Genomic DNA, 16127 nt, shown 5'->3' with positions numbered 1-16127 from the left:
AGTTAATAATTCTTCTCTTCCATATGTAACGAGATCTTTAAGATATATAAAATTAAGATATCGTATGGAACAATAAGTGTTCTTTAAATATATCATCAATAATTTATGGGTTAAGACAATCTTCTTGTTATTTTATTCAACTAGAAATATAATGACACACGTAAACAGATGTTGGAATCATTTAAATAAACCTATATAAGAACGTCGTATCAACTAATAAGTGAGAAACAATAAAAGTAGATGAATTGTATAACAACGTTCTGGTTTTAACAATATAATGATCAATTATTATGCAATTATGAGCTTAAATTCATTTCAGTTCATCTATCGAATTGGTTGTTTTCTTTCTCAGGAAAGCTGAGGGACAAAATGTATAAGATACTAAAATCTAAATAATATAATAGCCTTGTATACAAGGTCTTAGTATGTTCTTGATTTCTAGAAAATGCAACATTTCAAAAAAGTTGTCCAGTATTTGCCAAGTTGTGCTGGCGTTTGGCTGATAAATCTACAAAAAATTCCAGCCAACCAGTTGATAATAAGTCTTTTAGAATTAGGCTACGTGATGGAAGATATTTGGCTTACAGGGAAACTGGAGTTCCAAAGTAACATGTCCAGTTACAATGTGATTGTTGCTCATGGCATTGGCGATTCCAAGGAAATCAACTATCCAGAATACCAAGTACGTACTTAATCATCTTACAAATTACAGAATTATTGTCAGCTAAGTATCTCTGTATTTTACGTTGTTTAATTGTTTGACTACCTTATTTGAAAGTTATTAGAGAAGGTGCACCTTTATTTACTTAATTATGTTTTCAACACACTTCTCATAGATTTGATTTTTTAGTGAGAACGGATCAGGTGTGTTAGCCTCTAAAAAGTGATTTTAGGATTCTCAATTGAATTTGTTTGTTTAGTAGGAAAAACAAGTGAATCATATCCGATCACATGCTATTTTGAATATAGTGGTGTGATACCGAAGACTACAAGCTATAATGACAATGAAAATAAACTGTTCGGAGATAGTGTATGTAAGGATTTGTGATAAAAGCTTGAGAACACAATGGATGTTTTACAAGTTCTCCTTGAGAGAAAAGTTGTTAGAGTTATAAGTCTCAAAGATGAGATGACATGGTTCATTCCCCTGGAAGGTATATTTAACAAAGCTAAAATTAGACTTTTCAATTCTAAAGTACGGATGATGGGATGTTCACATAGTGCCAATGTTCTTTCATGTTGCGGAGCGCAATCCGAGGCTGACAGATGTGTCGTTGGTTGGTGGAAATGGAAGCCAGCGTGACAAGCTTCCGGACCCTAGTGTTTTTTTTTCCTCGGACCCTTATGTGTTCGCTCTGATGTTCCTACCAAACCATGACTCCCTCCGAACGGTACTCCCAAGATCGTGCTTCATTCTCCATGTGGCGCGTCTCGATAAACTACCATCTGTCTATGATTTTCCCAATACAAGGTGGGTTTGGATTTCAATAAATGAGCGGGTTTTAATTTAATCCTAAATTTAAAATGTGGCAAGCTGAGATGACGACATGTGGCTATTTTAAAAATTCAAATTTGATCCAGGCTAGTCTGTTATTTTCAGGCGTATTTTTGAGCCCAAAACAAAAGTTAAGGGTACATTTTGAGACCAAACGATTGACAGAGGATATTTGTGATTCATTTTCAATAGATTAGAGATAATTTTTTATTCATTTCCGATATTATTAAATCAGGTGATAATGTGACTCGATCCTAGGACCTTTTCTCAAAACCGATATTGAATTGTGTGATATCTAAAAGTTTAAGATGTAATGAAGGCACACTTTATTTTTGGTTATTTGAGTAAGCTTGTGAGATTGATTGACCACCTTATGAGTATTTTTTTAAAATTATCTATAAGTTTGCTAATTGATAAACACAAAAAGAGTACTTTATGAGCCGAAATAAGTTATAATCCATAAGTTAGTTATATACAAGTTTTTTCGATCAAGTATTTTACTATTTTATCCATAATATTTGTGTACTCTCCTAAATATCCTTTCACAAATAACTTCTTTTCTTTTCCATTTTCGTTGTTTGTCATTATTCAGGTAAAGATCAATACGTTCAAATTTATATTTTTGTTAATAACTTTAAGGATATTTCCGTCATCTTGCCAAAAAGTATTTATTGACACTTTTTTTTTAACGAACATGCCATATATTTATTACTAATTTCAGCAATTTTATCTAAACGTGTATGTATAAAATCAGGTTTAGCTGTTGATACATCAACTACTTCATTTAATTATGTTTCCTATGAACTAAGAGATGAAATAGGAATATACATGGTCCAATATGATCGACCCAGATATGGAGAGAGCGATCCGAATCCAAACCGCTCATCCAAAAATGAAGCTACTGCTATTGAAGATTAGCTGATCAACTAGAACTGGGACCCAAGTTTTACATGATTGGGATCTCTCCAGGATGTACTCAGCTTGGAGTTGCCTCAAACACATACCACATAGGTGGAACATTTATTTTTTCCCCAAAACTTTTGTCTAAGAAATGGTCACATTATTTTGATAAAGTAATGTTTACTGACCACTTTTTGGTGTTGTCTTAAAATTAGTCACTGTCATGAAGCTTCAATTGTGGAATTTGAAGTTTTATGACTATTTTTCAATTACATAAACGGAAAAGTGTCTACTTATGAATTTTAACCCAGTATTTTGGGTAATGATGTTTGCCCAAGCTTCTGAGAAGCCAAATGTATTTGGTCAAGCTTTTGAGGAAAAATGAATGTTTTTGAGTTGTAACAGAATTTGTTTTTCAAAAGCTAAAAAAAATAATAATTCTTCAGAAATACTTTTGGAACATTGGTCAAGCACAAAGTATTATTCTTTCTATTAGCAAAAGTGTCTTTCAAATTAATTATACAAATACAAACAACTACTTAACCGTATTTATTGGCATAGCAGGCTAGCAGGAGTGTCTCTTGTGGTGCCACCAATCAATTACACATGGCCTTCACTTCCTAATAATCTTATAAAGGACGACCCTAAAAGGAAAATGGCTAGAAAAGTGGTCTGGTTGGGAAGCAATGCTCCTCGACTATTTTACTTCATGCATATTATTTTGATGTCTTGGCCTAATGGTAATGGTCAAGACACAAAGCATCTCACCAAACATGAAATTGTGGTTTTGAAAAGTCGAGCAGAGCATTGGTTGGTCGGTCAGGTAAGAGTTTCTAGCTAGTACTTAAGTTGTGTTACTACTTTTTTTGGGATTCAACTTAGTAAATTTTCTAAAAGTAGATATATACACACAACCCAACAACACTTTGCATAGCCAATTAATGCATGCACTTTGACAAAACACTTACAACATACAATATGTCAGGTCACTCATAGGAAGATTGGGTTTTCTTGCGATTGTGAATTTTGGCTTCAATTTAAAAATGTTCTCGGGGCTTACTTCCCAAATGAGTGTCCAGAACGTTGTGTCTTACCCCTACGTGAACGCCCCGAATATTGGGACTTATAGATTATGTTACTCGCTACAACAAATGTGATATTTAGCTACGAAATCATTAGCTACAACATAAAATTTGTCACTAATTTTTCACTTTTTGTGACAAAAATTACATTTTGTCTTTAAATACATGTATAGGAACCAGAAAGACGATACCGTAGAACAATGTGGTAACGACAAGGGCAGCTCAATAAAATTTATGGCCTAAAGCCAAATCTTAATTAGAGACCATAAACATAATTTTTAACAAAATTCATATATACTTTTATTTGAATTTATTCTTCTAATTTTTGAGATAGAAAGTCATTAATTATTTTAATCAAATATATAATTAAAATCAATGACAATATATTCAGTACAATTAATATATCTTTATTTGAGAAATTGTTGATATTAGGTAAGACATTATTAATTTTAATTTTAAAATATTGGTTTCTATTGTGTCAACAATATACAAAATTGTACTGTAAACAAATTGTACAGATCAACAATTCGCTGATATTATACAAACAAATACTTTGATTCTATAATCTCAAAGGACTTGCTGCCACACCCTAATCCTGATAGAGTGTGATGGGCACCCGACCCCACACTCGGAGCTGAGCGAACCCGCTGACTCTTATTACACACACACTTGCTTGGACTTCTAACTCAAATTAAATGAAATACATAATAAGAGCTTTCAGAATCATTCTTTTTATCGTTCTCAAATCAATCAAAGTCTGTAACTATATGGAGTCTGTAACATAATATATAAAAACACATCGACTGGTGAAGCCGCTTACAAGACTGACATCCTATACCCTCGACTCTGTCTGCAAAGTCTCTAACTTCGAACAAACATCATAGCATAATACTCTGACCCGGCAACACTCCAGGGCAAATGGAGCTTGCCAACTCCGCTAGAATATCTTCTATAATGGCTTCTACTCATCTGGGTGTACCTGCGCGGCATGAAACGCAGCCCCCGAAGAAAGGGGGCCAGTACGGAGTATGTACTGAGCATGTAAGGCATGGAATACAGAAAAGAGAATCATAGCTGAAACAGAGATTTATCAAAATCAAGTATGACCTTTTAAAATATCAAAGCACTTGCCTTTTGAAATGAAAATCATGTATGTCATCATAAATCATAAATGAGAATCATGTATGCCATCATCATATATCATATATCATATAACGTGCCCCGGCCCTCTAGTGAGGGACGCGGTGAGTAAGTTCATGCATGTCATCACCATATATCATTTATACATAGAACGTACCCCGGCCCTCCATTGAGGGACGCAGTGAATGAAATCATGTATGTCAATGTCATGTATCATATATGCATGTAACGTGCCCCGGCCCTCTATTGCGGGACGCGGTGAATAAAGTCATCATATGTCATCCTGGTCACCACCCCGTCATCATGTCATCATATCATATATAACCGGCCCGCAAGTGAGAGGGACGCGGTGAACAATGCAGTGGAGTACGCACGAGAACATAGCCTGGCCCGGGACGTAGTGGAGGATACATTAAGGCATGCACGAGCAGAGTCGTGAGAAAACTATATGCATGTAAAACAAATTTTAAGACTCGACGGGTACGTACATAAATCAACACTTGAGAGTCATAAACACGTTTCAAGTCAATCCGAGTTAGTATGAAAAAGTTATGGACGTTTTAGTACAGAACCTTCTACGAACGTTTCAGAAGCCATTTTTGGAAAATCAAAGCAACAATCATGTTAGGTACCTTTCGAATATCGTTATGGATCAAATCAAATAGAGCTTTTGGAACCATATGTACGTATCAAAATATATCAAAGACTCAATGGAATAATCAAACGTGCTATCATTTGAAAATCAAGACATTAGTCATATCAATTAGCTTTCGAATGCCATTCGGAAACATATCAAATAGATCTTCGGACATCATAGATATGCATCAAAACCATATGAAATAGCTTATGGAAGTCAAGAATATTAGCCATCCTAGTGGTTCTAAGAATAGGAATTTCTTTGAAATCATACATATACGTCATCTGCTCGTTTCATAAGGATCATGCCAAAAGAAAGAAAGGGTAAGCCTTACATACCTGTTCCACGCCCTATTAGCTACGCTTATTCATCCAAGCTTGCTAGTCTACATTCAAGAAGATTTACATAATCATTAGATTCATTGTCATACACTTGCCTTAGCTTCTCAAATAAATTCACTTATAGTCTGCCGGAATTTCGGCAGCATTTCCCCTGTAAATACAACCAACCCCGGGAATTCAATTCGGCCAAATCATCAACAACAATACCAACAATCATATTTCCAACTCCAACAATCAATTCAAAGTGCATTCTAACACTGGCAACCCTTTCTACACAATTCGACGGCATTTCATTTACAATCAATTCAACCACATATAGTCAAGCTAACACCAATGATTCCATATTCAAGTATTAATCCGAAATCATTCTAACATGATTCAAGAACACTTCGAACAATTTACATAATATTCAAAACAATCCAACCAACATATCACTTTACCCGAAATCTTCCAAATTCAACAAGAACAATAACAACACATTTCCTTTCCTTCCAAATTCATAAACTACACCAACAATCTATACATCAACATCTTCATTCTCATAATTATGAGAAATCATACTAATGTCACATTAACTTCTTCAACAATCCCACAACAATTACAACTTCATTTCAAGCCATCAAATCTTCATTTCTATCATGGAATTCACAACAACAATAATCAAATTACTAAATAAAATCAATTCATCTTTTCTACACAATACAATCCCATTCGGCCACCACCAATATACACATATTTCATGAATTTCATCCGTTTCTACATGCTACAATACTCACAAATCATCCATAACACAAGTAAAAGAAGATTGAACACATACCTTTTCTCCACACATCTTCTTCCTCGGCTAGAGTCCACAACTCGCACAACGAATACTTTGCTTACTCCAACAATTTCTCCATGTTAAAGAGGACCTTCCAATTAGTTGGAATACTAGAAGAAAATAATTTTTCTTGATCAATTTCCATGGGCTCAATTTTGGGAGCCATGGCCGAATACCCTTCTCTTTTTTTTTTTTTTTTTCTCCAAGGTTCTAGAGTTAGAAAAAAAATGACTAATAAGTCATATATATATATATATATATATGGCCAAGGCCCACTTCAACTTGGACGGCCACATGGCTATTTCAAGAACTTTTTTGAAGTTTTGTAAAATTCCCATTTTGCCCCTAGCCTTCCACAATATTACCATGAACCACTTTGTGAATTTCCCTTTTTACCCTTGGCCTTTCTCAATATTTCCATACTAATAAACAACTTGTATATTAAAATAATTTTGGAAAATAGTCTTACCCTTAACTTACCACGACTTCCTCGAAATATCCGAATGTACAAAATACGGGCTATAACACTTACTCTCTGGCTTATGAATAAATCCAATGTAACAAAGAAAAGTACTTGATTAAAAAAAATTGAAACTAGAAATTGAACTCATTTTAAATGGGATAAACGAATGGATCTATGTGGAGGATTGAGAAAAAAAGAGAAGTAAATGCACTAATTAATAAAAGATAAAAAATTATTTTAATTTTCTCACTTACTCAAAAAATTTAAACCAAATCCAACCAAAAAAAAACATAAAGTTTAAAACCTTCTAATATTAATAAATAGATTAATATAAAAATTTGGGGCCTAAAGCTAAAGCTTTAGCGGCTTTATGCTTTGGCTGACCCTGAGTAACGACATCTACATTTTATGATAAGGCAAGTGTCAAGGCAAACATAAAACATAATGTAAGGCGGGGTTGTGATTCCACGAAGAGAAATTATTCGAAGATAACATGGACTTGCAATCCTATACTTGGTAAAGGTGTTTAATGTTTTATGTATCTTTAATTAAATATTTACCACCAATGTGAAAATCGAAATATATCAAAAAATGAAAGCACTGATGAAAGAAATTAACACCCTATGATTTCAAATAATTATGATAAAGGCACTATAGTTGTCAAAAACTGTACATACGGAAGTGTAATTTTAATCTTTTCAGCATCGGTGGATTCTCAAGATCCACTACAAATTTCATTACCACCAAATTCCTCTCGAACTTCAGACTGAGGATATAGCGAAGCATAACCTCCCATAGGCAGAGTAGATGAAAAAGATGTTCAAAGTATTCCAGACTAAAATATAATAGAACACTGAACTATAAGAAAGAGACCAGACCCTGACGAAGATCCAACCGTACATCCACAAGTGACGACACACAAAGAGCATGACTATGTCGACAATGCCATCAATCAGCATTTACACCCCTATATTATGGGAATCCTGCACTTACACCCTCTGTAAGATATATTCAAAACTAAGTGTATTGAAATATAATTATTAAAAGATAAATTAGAATTATAAATAGAAACTTTTTTTAATGTAATTTTAAGATAATTTTGAAGTGAAAGAACAAATATACAAACTAAAATAAAAATCATATAATAAAATATTATAATTAATAAAGATACAAATAACTTACATGTTAAAGTGCGAAAAAATTGTTACTATTAATAGTCGGTATATCTTTTAAGTAATTAATTTGTGTTCATTCCTTATTTATAAAGATACATGTTTCAAAAACATCTTTATTATAATCAAATGTGTGAATAAAGATATCCATTTTTTTTTATCTTCTTTATGAATCATAAATTTAAAGGCATAAAACTTCTTATTTTATAATTTTACTTTGCTTTTGAATATTATATTTAATTTATGGATATCAGTGTAAGTGTAGGATTACTATAGTATCAGGCCTAACAGTGTTTAATTTTTAAATGTGTATCCAAAACTGAGTAATATTATAAGAATGTTTAGTGTAGTTAGCCTTATTATTTATAAAATAAATAATTATTTCAATGTCCCTTTTGTGTTTTTACTCTTTTTCAGATTAGCACTAATATTAAGGTGGTAAAGTTCCCTCTTTTTTCTTTTCCCAAATCCCTCTTTTAATATTCAAATAGTACCGCCTTCCCCCATTTTCTCCCCCATAATCTCCACTGCCTATCTAATTTACATAATATTAACCTCCAATGTTTACCTCTATTTAATACTACTTCTTTTCATTATATTTCAGCATGGGATGCACAAGACTATACCGTCATAGTAAGATAAAATCCTCCTTCTCTTTACTTTTTGAAATTAAGAAAAAAAAATTGAAGGTGGTTTTTTTTTTTTTTTTTGGGTGCAGTATATGCAAAGGAATGCAAAAGTGCAGAGTTTTGTTCTATCAACACCCATTTCGAATTCATTCATTGGGATTGAATTTTCAAAAAAGTGTGAAGTATTTTTCGGGCGGGCAATCGCTGCGCGGAGGGGTGTCTCATACAAGAAGATTTTCAATTGAATGTTGAAAAGATGAATAATCTGCTATTTTTTTTTTTTAGATCATGATATCAAAAATTGCACTAACATCATCTATTCTTTCCTTTTCACACAGGTACATGAAGGTGGAAACTAATTCAAGAGTAACAATTTTAGATGAGTGAAGCTACATGAGCAAGCAACATATTTGGTCTTTTAGTTTATCAATATTCATGTATTGCAATTACAGTTTCATGTTGAATAGATTTAATTTCATTATTATTTTTTAAATGTAAGGAATTTGCAATGAGATATTATCTCAATATAATTTTAGTCATTCTTAATGAATTTTTTTTAGTACCTTGCACGTTATATTGTGTTATCCTCATTTTGTATATTAAAGAATAAAATATATATTTGCTTAGTTGACTTAATATCTTTATACAATGGATTCTATTTTTATTTTTAAATCCTTAAGGGATTAATTTTGACATAATGAATAAATTAGTACCATTTTTAGGAGAATCATGTTTTCGTCACCAACAAATTAGTTCGTAGTAAATGATTATATTTGGTGACAATAATTTATCCTGAGATTATCACTAACAATCACAATTTACAGTGACAATTTTGTTTTGTTGGTGAAAGCAATATTTTTAGCGACGACATGATAATTTTCAACTACAAGATTTTTTTGTCACCAATTTGTATATTTAATGACGAAATATTTTTTGTAGATAAAAGATAGCTTTTAGTGACAAAAGTACTGTTTTTCCACTACAAATACATATGACTTTAAAGACAACCGTGATTGTCTCTAATTAAAATAAAAGTTAGTGACAAGGTTGTTTCGTCGGTATTAATTGCCTTTTTAATGACAAAAACACACTATCAACCACAATTTTTTATATATTTTTTTTTGTGTTCGTCATAAATAGTATGCCTTTGGAGACAAAATGGAATTTTGTAGTTGATCCAACTTCATTTAGAGACGAACACTAAGTTGTCTCTGCATACATTTAGCGATCCACATTTAGGGACGAATGGTTGACGAATTTTTTTTCGTCGCGAAAGGTTTTTGGTGACGAAATATGAATCTTTAGCGACAAAATAACTTGTCCCTGATAATTAAATTTGTTGTAATGAGTATTTCTCTGTGCTCTTTTTGTGCCCCTCGATCGCCCCAGAATCACCACGAAAACGCCTTTTAAAATACTGATATTTAATACTACTCCCTCCGTCTCAATTTATGTGGCATTGTTTGACTTGACATAAAGTTTAAGAAAGAAAAAAAAGACTTTTGAAACTTTTATGATCTAAAACAAACTTTAGATATTTGTGTGGCTATAAATCATTTCATTAAGAATAAAATGGGAATTTTAAAGTTAAATTATTTCTAATTATAGAAAGGTGACATTCTTTTTATGACATACTAAAAAAAAGGGTGTCACATAAATTGAAACAGAAGAAGTATAATTTTTCGACAAAAAGTGTTCAACCGACCACCTTTCGGCACATGTAGTTACGTCTCTGTACTGAAGGGATTTGAACCCACAACTCCGAAAGAAAAGGTCACCAAGAGCTAACCCTCATCCCTAGTATTTTGTGAGATACTAAAATCAAAATCATATAGCTTTGGCTATAAAATAATTAGTAGATTTAATTTTGGGAAACTTACCAATACACACGATTCGTCCAAACATATTTACCAATATGGACGAAATATACACAACCTATACATTGATTATGTATATTATATGTATAAATATACAAAATCTATAGATTTGGTCATATTTTGTAAACTAGATCACTCAAAGGCATTAGATTGTAATTTTCCCTATAATTTTTGCAGGAGCGTATGAGGAGGAAGGATTTTGACTCGGTTGTTGGTGACATTGTTATGACTTTTGGAAAATGGGATTTTGATCCATTGGCACTGACAAATCCTTTCTCACAAGATGGAAATTGTGTTCACATTTGGCAAGGCTATGAAGACAGGTTTGTGCCTTTCCAAATGCAGAGTTATGTTGCCAAAAAAACTGCCATGGATAAGGTACCATGAAATTCCTTATGGAGGTCACTTTCTATTGTATGATAAAAACTTTGGGAAGCTATTTTGAGGTCTCTACTGCTTGGTGATGGTTCTAATTAATTGCATGCCCTCAAACTAGATGACTAGCTAAACTAATTTAGTTAGTGAAAATCAGACGAAGCAGGTTTCTTTAGTTTCTCTTTAGACTTCTTTTGTGATATCCAATACTCTTTTTTTTTTTTTTTTGGGTTGGGGCAGGGGGTGGTCGATGTTGTACACAGTAATATTATAATGAATTTTTATAATATTAATGTTATTTAACATATTAAAGTAGGTTACTCCTTTTTTTTTTTTTTTTTAAGTGACATTGAATTGTAATGCAGGTACTTTAACTATTTAACATATGACTCTTTTAGTATAGTTTTTTTTGTTGTCGTATCACCGTTTAAGTTTGCGATTATTAGTGCATGACTTTCTGATTATTTCAATCCCAATATGGAGGAGGTTGTCCCCCTACCAAAGTGGTCATGAAAAGTGTTGAGGCTCAAGTCATGTCTAGGCTAGGTTTAGGGCTTTTCCTCGAGAGTTTTCCCGATTTTGGACAATTCAAAATGTTGTTATTTTGGTCCAACCATTTCTCACTAATAGGCCTAAGCTATTTTTTATTTATTTATTTTATTATTATTATTATTATTTTACTTGCAAGAAAGTATTGAGTTTTTAGGAGTTTTTCACTACATAGCATTCCAACAAAGCCCACAATAAAAAATAACTTTAGCCTTTACATTTTATAAATTTTAACCGATATACAATATATAATCACTATATAATTAGTGTGTATACATTATATGTTGGGCTACACATTTGTTATATACGCAACGACTATAAGCTATTACACCTGGGTGGGTAGAAATTCTTTTAGGCGACTTGATAAAAATATTAAGATCCCATAAATAATTATTCGGCATGCACTGGTATTCGATGACTGGAATTTATAGCATATAGGCGGACGTACTATATGTAAATGCCTTTGTCTTCTTACTCATATATCCAAATAGTTTTAACCTAACTAAGACATTGTGCAAACTGCAATTTATCATGAATTAAATGATAATATTATATTGGAGCTATACTTTTGAGAATTTACTAGTTGATTCATGACTATTTGACAAGCAAGCTTAGATTTTATCGAAAAGAGTTATTAGACTCATGGAAAATGCTTTCTACAAACTAGTAGGGGTGTTAATGGTTTGGTTTGAGTCGGTTATTCTCTAAAGATGACCAAATAATTGTTAACACCCAATTTTGTCCCGCCTCTCCTCCGAAATACCTATTTACGCTTCTAATATTTTTTGAAAAAAAAAATATATATATTATATTTACTATGATTATTAGCCTTTTATCAAAGCCGGTGTTTCATTATTATTACAGTTACTAATTATTATTATTATTATTATTATTATTATTATTATTATTATTATTATTATTATTATTATTATTATTATCATTTCGGCATTTTTACCAGCTTACGCACACGCATCGCATTTATCTTTGCATAATTAAATAATAGTATTTATTTCACTGTGGATTTTCAAAAATATTGTTGTACTGCTATTATAACACCATATGACTTTATTACCCGAGTCCTAATAATCACACATTTTGTATTAAGCAATATTTTGTCATCCTCGGTATATCATTAATTAAAATGGGTCTTTTATTCAAATTCAGAAGCCAAACTATTTCATGCGCTCAGTCCGTATTTTGACTTACCGGGCCCCAAATCAAAGTCCGATCAACTCCTAAATATTTTTGGACTAGCCCATATCTCTTATCTCAATTTTTAGAATAATCTGTGTTTCAATTTATTAGTCTATTCTTTTAATACCCGGTCTAAAAATTGACCCAGTCCATAAATGGACCGGGTCTGACCCGTTTCGCACAAAATAAGGGTAAAGGGTTTCCCCTCATTTTCTCACCCCGCCTCCTTCTTCGTTCCTTTCTTCTCTCTTTTCCTCCATCTCCGCCTCCCTTCTCTTCTCCACCTCCCCATCGCCACCACCTCTACACCACCATCTCCTCACTTCTCATCGCCACCCACCGTTTCTCCCTCCATCGCACACACCCCTCACATTCTTCTTCTACCTCTGACGCCTCCATGCTCCCACGTTATCATCCACTTCATCTCTGACACCTCCCACGCCTCTCCCATACCGCTGCCATTTCCACTACTCCACGCTCACTGTCACCCCACTTAATTTTGTCCCCCACCACGTTACACCACATTCCTTCACTCGTCTGACACCATCTCCACCTTCTGTTGTTCCCCGCTCCCTTTCCCTTTATTCAACACAAAATACATGGTAGATCTATAAATGGAGAGGAAAAACCCCCACCCCTTGGCCCGGGGAAAAGAGAGTCTGAAAACCCCCTAAGAATCGAAGTGCTTGAATCGCCAAATTTCTCTAAAAGATACGAGTCTTTAATTGTTCTAGTTCCCCTGTTAAAACCTCGGCTTTCGATTTGCTCGATATCGTCATAAATATTAGATCCTATTCTTTTTTTTTTGCTGTGGATATTCGTCCGAATCCGAACATACACGAGTTCGAATTTCAAAGTGTTCGAGCATAGATCGAAAGCCCGTACTCACTTCGCTGCACACAAAAGAGGTAAACCCCAATACATTTTTTTACTCATAGTCCTTAATCTCTGTTTTGGTTAATATTTAGTGTATTCTGCTATATGTTTAGTCGGTTATGTAATTTCTTTGCCTTCGCGTTATTTTTGATGTTTGGGAGCTGTTAGGATAGGATATCAATCGGTAATTGAATTTGAAAGATGACTATTGTAGTTCGGATGTTTAAGATTGAATTTACAAGACTCAGGACACACTCAAAATCGAATATACATGGGATATACAGTGGGTTAACAAGATAAGAAAAGATATACATTCGATATACACCAGATACACACCTCCTGATATGTATATTTTAGGTATATTGTATATATGTTTAAAACAGTTCTGAACTATCCCTCTTTACTCTATTTGTTCTAAGTAATGTACCCTGCGACGAATGTAATCTGCTTAGATTTAAATACGAGAAAGTGATTATACAACCTGTCGATGTTGGTTGCTGAAATCTGTTTGGTCTTGTTCTTTTTCATCATTTTCCAATTTGGTGGATAGTGTACGTGTTTAGTTCAGTTGTCATTGGAGTTAAGGGATTAGTTTGCTCCTCCTTCATATTTTAGAAATAAGGCTTGTATGAAATTTATGATTCTGTTTTAGTTGTGTAAGGATTAAATTCAGATGATGTTGTGCGTGTTTCCCAGCTGGTTTCTTTCTCTGATTAAGTTGTGATGAAATACGGGGGTGTGAACTTAGATGCTTATTTTCAGTATTGCTTTTCTTATTCAGCCTCCACTATGTTGTCAAATAAGATTAAGCATAAAACTGATACAAATTATTAGTCAATATATGTGCACTAATCTGATTCATGATATGTCAATGGCAGTTTAAAGTCTGGCCTGTGCCTAAGTGATGTTGGAACTGCTTTATACTTGTTTGACTGTTCAGTAGCTCACTTAAGGCTAAACATTTGAGTCTTATGAGTTGAATGCTTACCCTGTTTAATCTACCATTATTTTAGTTTAGCAGTTTGGTTATGGGCAGTATGGGTCATACTAATATGGTAGTATTAATGTCAGCAAGTCTTAATAGGATTAATAAGAATGTGAATTCAACTTCAATCAGTGCATAAATATATAGGGTCCCTGATTTAAAAGATTTGAGCTCGGAATGTTTTCTGTTTGTGCCTCTGTCTGCACCTTGTTTCATCTGAACTTACTCTTAATGAACACCTATTCCTTTGCATATAGTATGACTTCATTCGCATCATAATCTGGGTACAGTTGGTTAGCATGTGTATCTTACTTTGCTTCACTTCATATATATACTAGATACTTTCCCATCTGTTTTGCACCCTTCACGCAATGTCTTGACTTCATGGCCTATTTTGCTTGCTGGAATCATCCCTCGATATATTACTGTGTGTTGATATGCTCTCTAATGTGACCTTGCCTATATCTGCCATACCGACTTAAGATTCAGCATGACCTCTGATTTGGGGTGTTTGCCTAAATCCTGTGCACACATGATCTCTGTGAGGACTCTTGTTCTTGGAGAGATATCTGGAAGGTCATGCTTTGGCTTGGGACAACCATTGATATAGACTACCAGGATGTCCTTATTTTGTCTCTTCATAGTAACTCAGTTCTCCACCAATCATAGCCTGTTATTGCATTTCATGCTGAAAGTATCTTACCTGATGATTTCAACTAAGTTTAGTATGTTTCTCCTGCATTGCTTATAGCTGCATGTCTTCTTTGATTTTGTCTGTTGCATGCCTATGCATTTCTGAGCCTAAGTGTGCCTTAATTCCGGACTGCTATCATTTTAATTGGGATTGCATCTATTTATTTGACTGTTTTGTTCGGTATCTCGGTTTCACTGCCCATTTCATTCGTTTCAAGTGTTATCAGTTCGATGGCCAGCTCTCTGTTTTTGAGTTGAATGTTTCATTTGTACATGAATATTTTGTCTTTAAGTTTCCCATGCGTGATGATCGTGCACTAATCCTTTTCCTTTTCATTTGTTGCATGATCATCGCATACGAGTCCGAGAGACTCGTCCACTTCCGCATCCGATGTTGGGCTAAAGCCCAACGAAATCCTCTCTCTGTGTCAGCCCAATCCGTGGCCTGCAGAAGAAAAAAAAAAGAACTGGGCCGAAGCCCACAGCAACAGCAGTCTCAAAAAATGGGCTGGGCCCATTCGATATAATTAGCTTTTTTATTTTTATGTGTTTAATATGTATCATGCGACTAACTTTTTATTTTGTCTTTATCCTGTCGACTTAGATGAACCTTAGCGGGTTAGTTCGATATAATGGGTAGTCAACTTCAGGAAAACTAACTATTAATTTCGTAGGTTTCGTGCTCGTTTCTTTTATTTTATTCGTCTTTACGTCAAGACTATCTAAATACTCATAATATTTATTTTAAGAATAATTGATTTTTTTTCAAAATAGCCTGACCCTATATTTTGAATCAACAAATCATACTTTATTATACTAGGCGTTTTAAACGCTATTAACACGCAAAAAATAGAAAATTAAAGGATATTTCACAAATATGTCTTTAAGTTTAGTTCGAA

The 16127-nt window shown here is 33.5% G+C and overlaps 1 pseudogene; it reads left to right on the top strand.

Moving 5' to 3' along the window:
* Nucleotides 1-277: 277 nt before the first annotated feature.
* Nucleotides 278-14516, top strand: LOC132628382 (uncharacterized; annotated as a pseudogene).
* The last annotated feature ends 1611 nt before the right edge of the window (nt 14517-16127 follow it).

The sequence above is a fragment of the Lycium barbarum genome, chromosome 2, assembly GCF_019175385.1.
Source record: "Lycium barbarum isolate Lr01 chromosome 2, ASM1917538v2, whole genome shotgun sequence".
In the NCBI taxonomy this organism is placed as follows: Eukaryota; Viridiplantae; Streptophyta; class Magnoliopsida; order Solanales; family Solanaceae; genus Lycium; species Lycium barbarum.
This window is presented reverse-complemented; position numbering and strand designations above follow the sequence as displayed.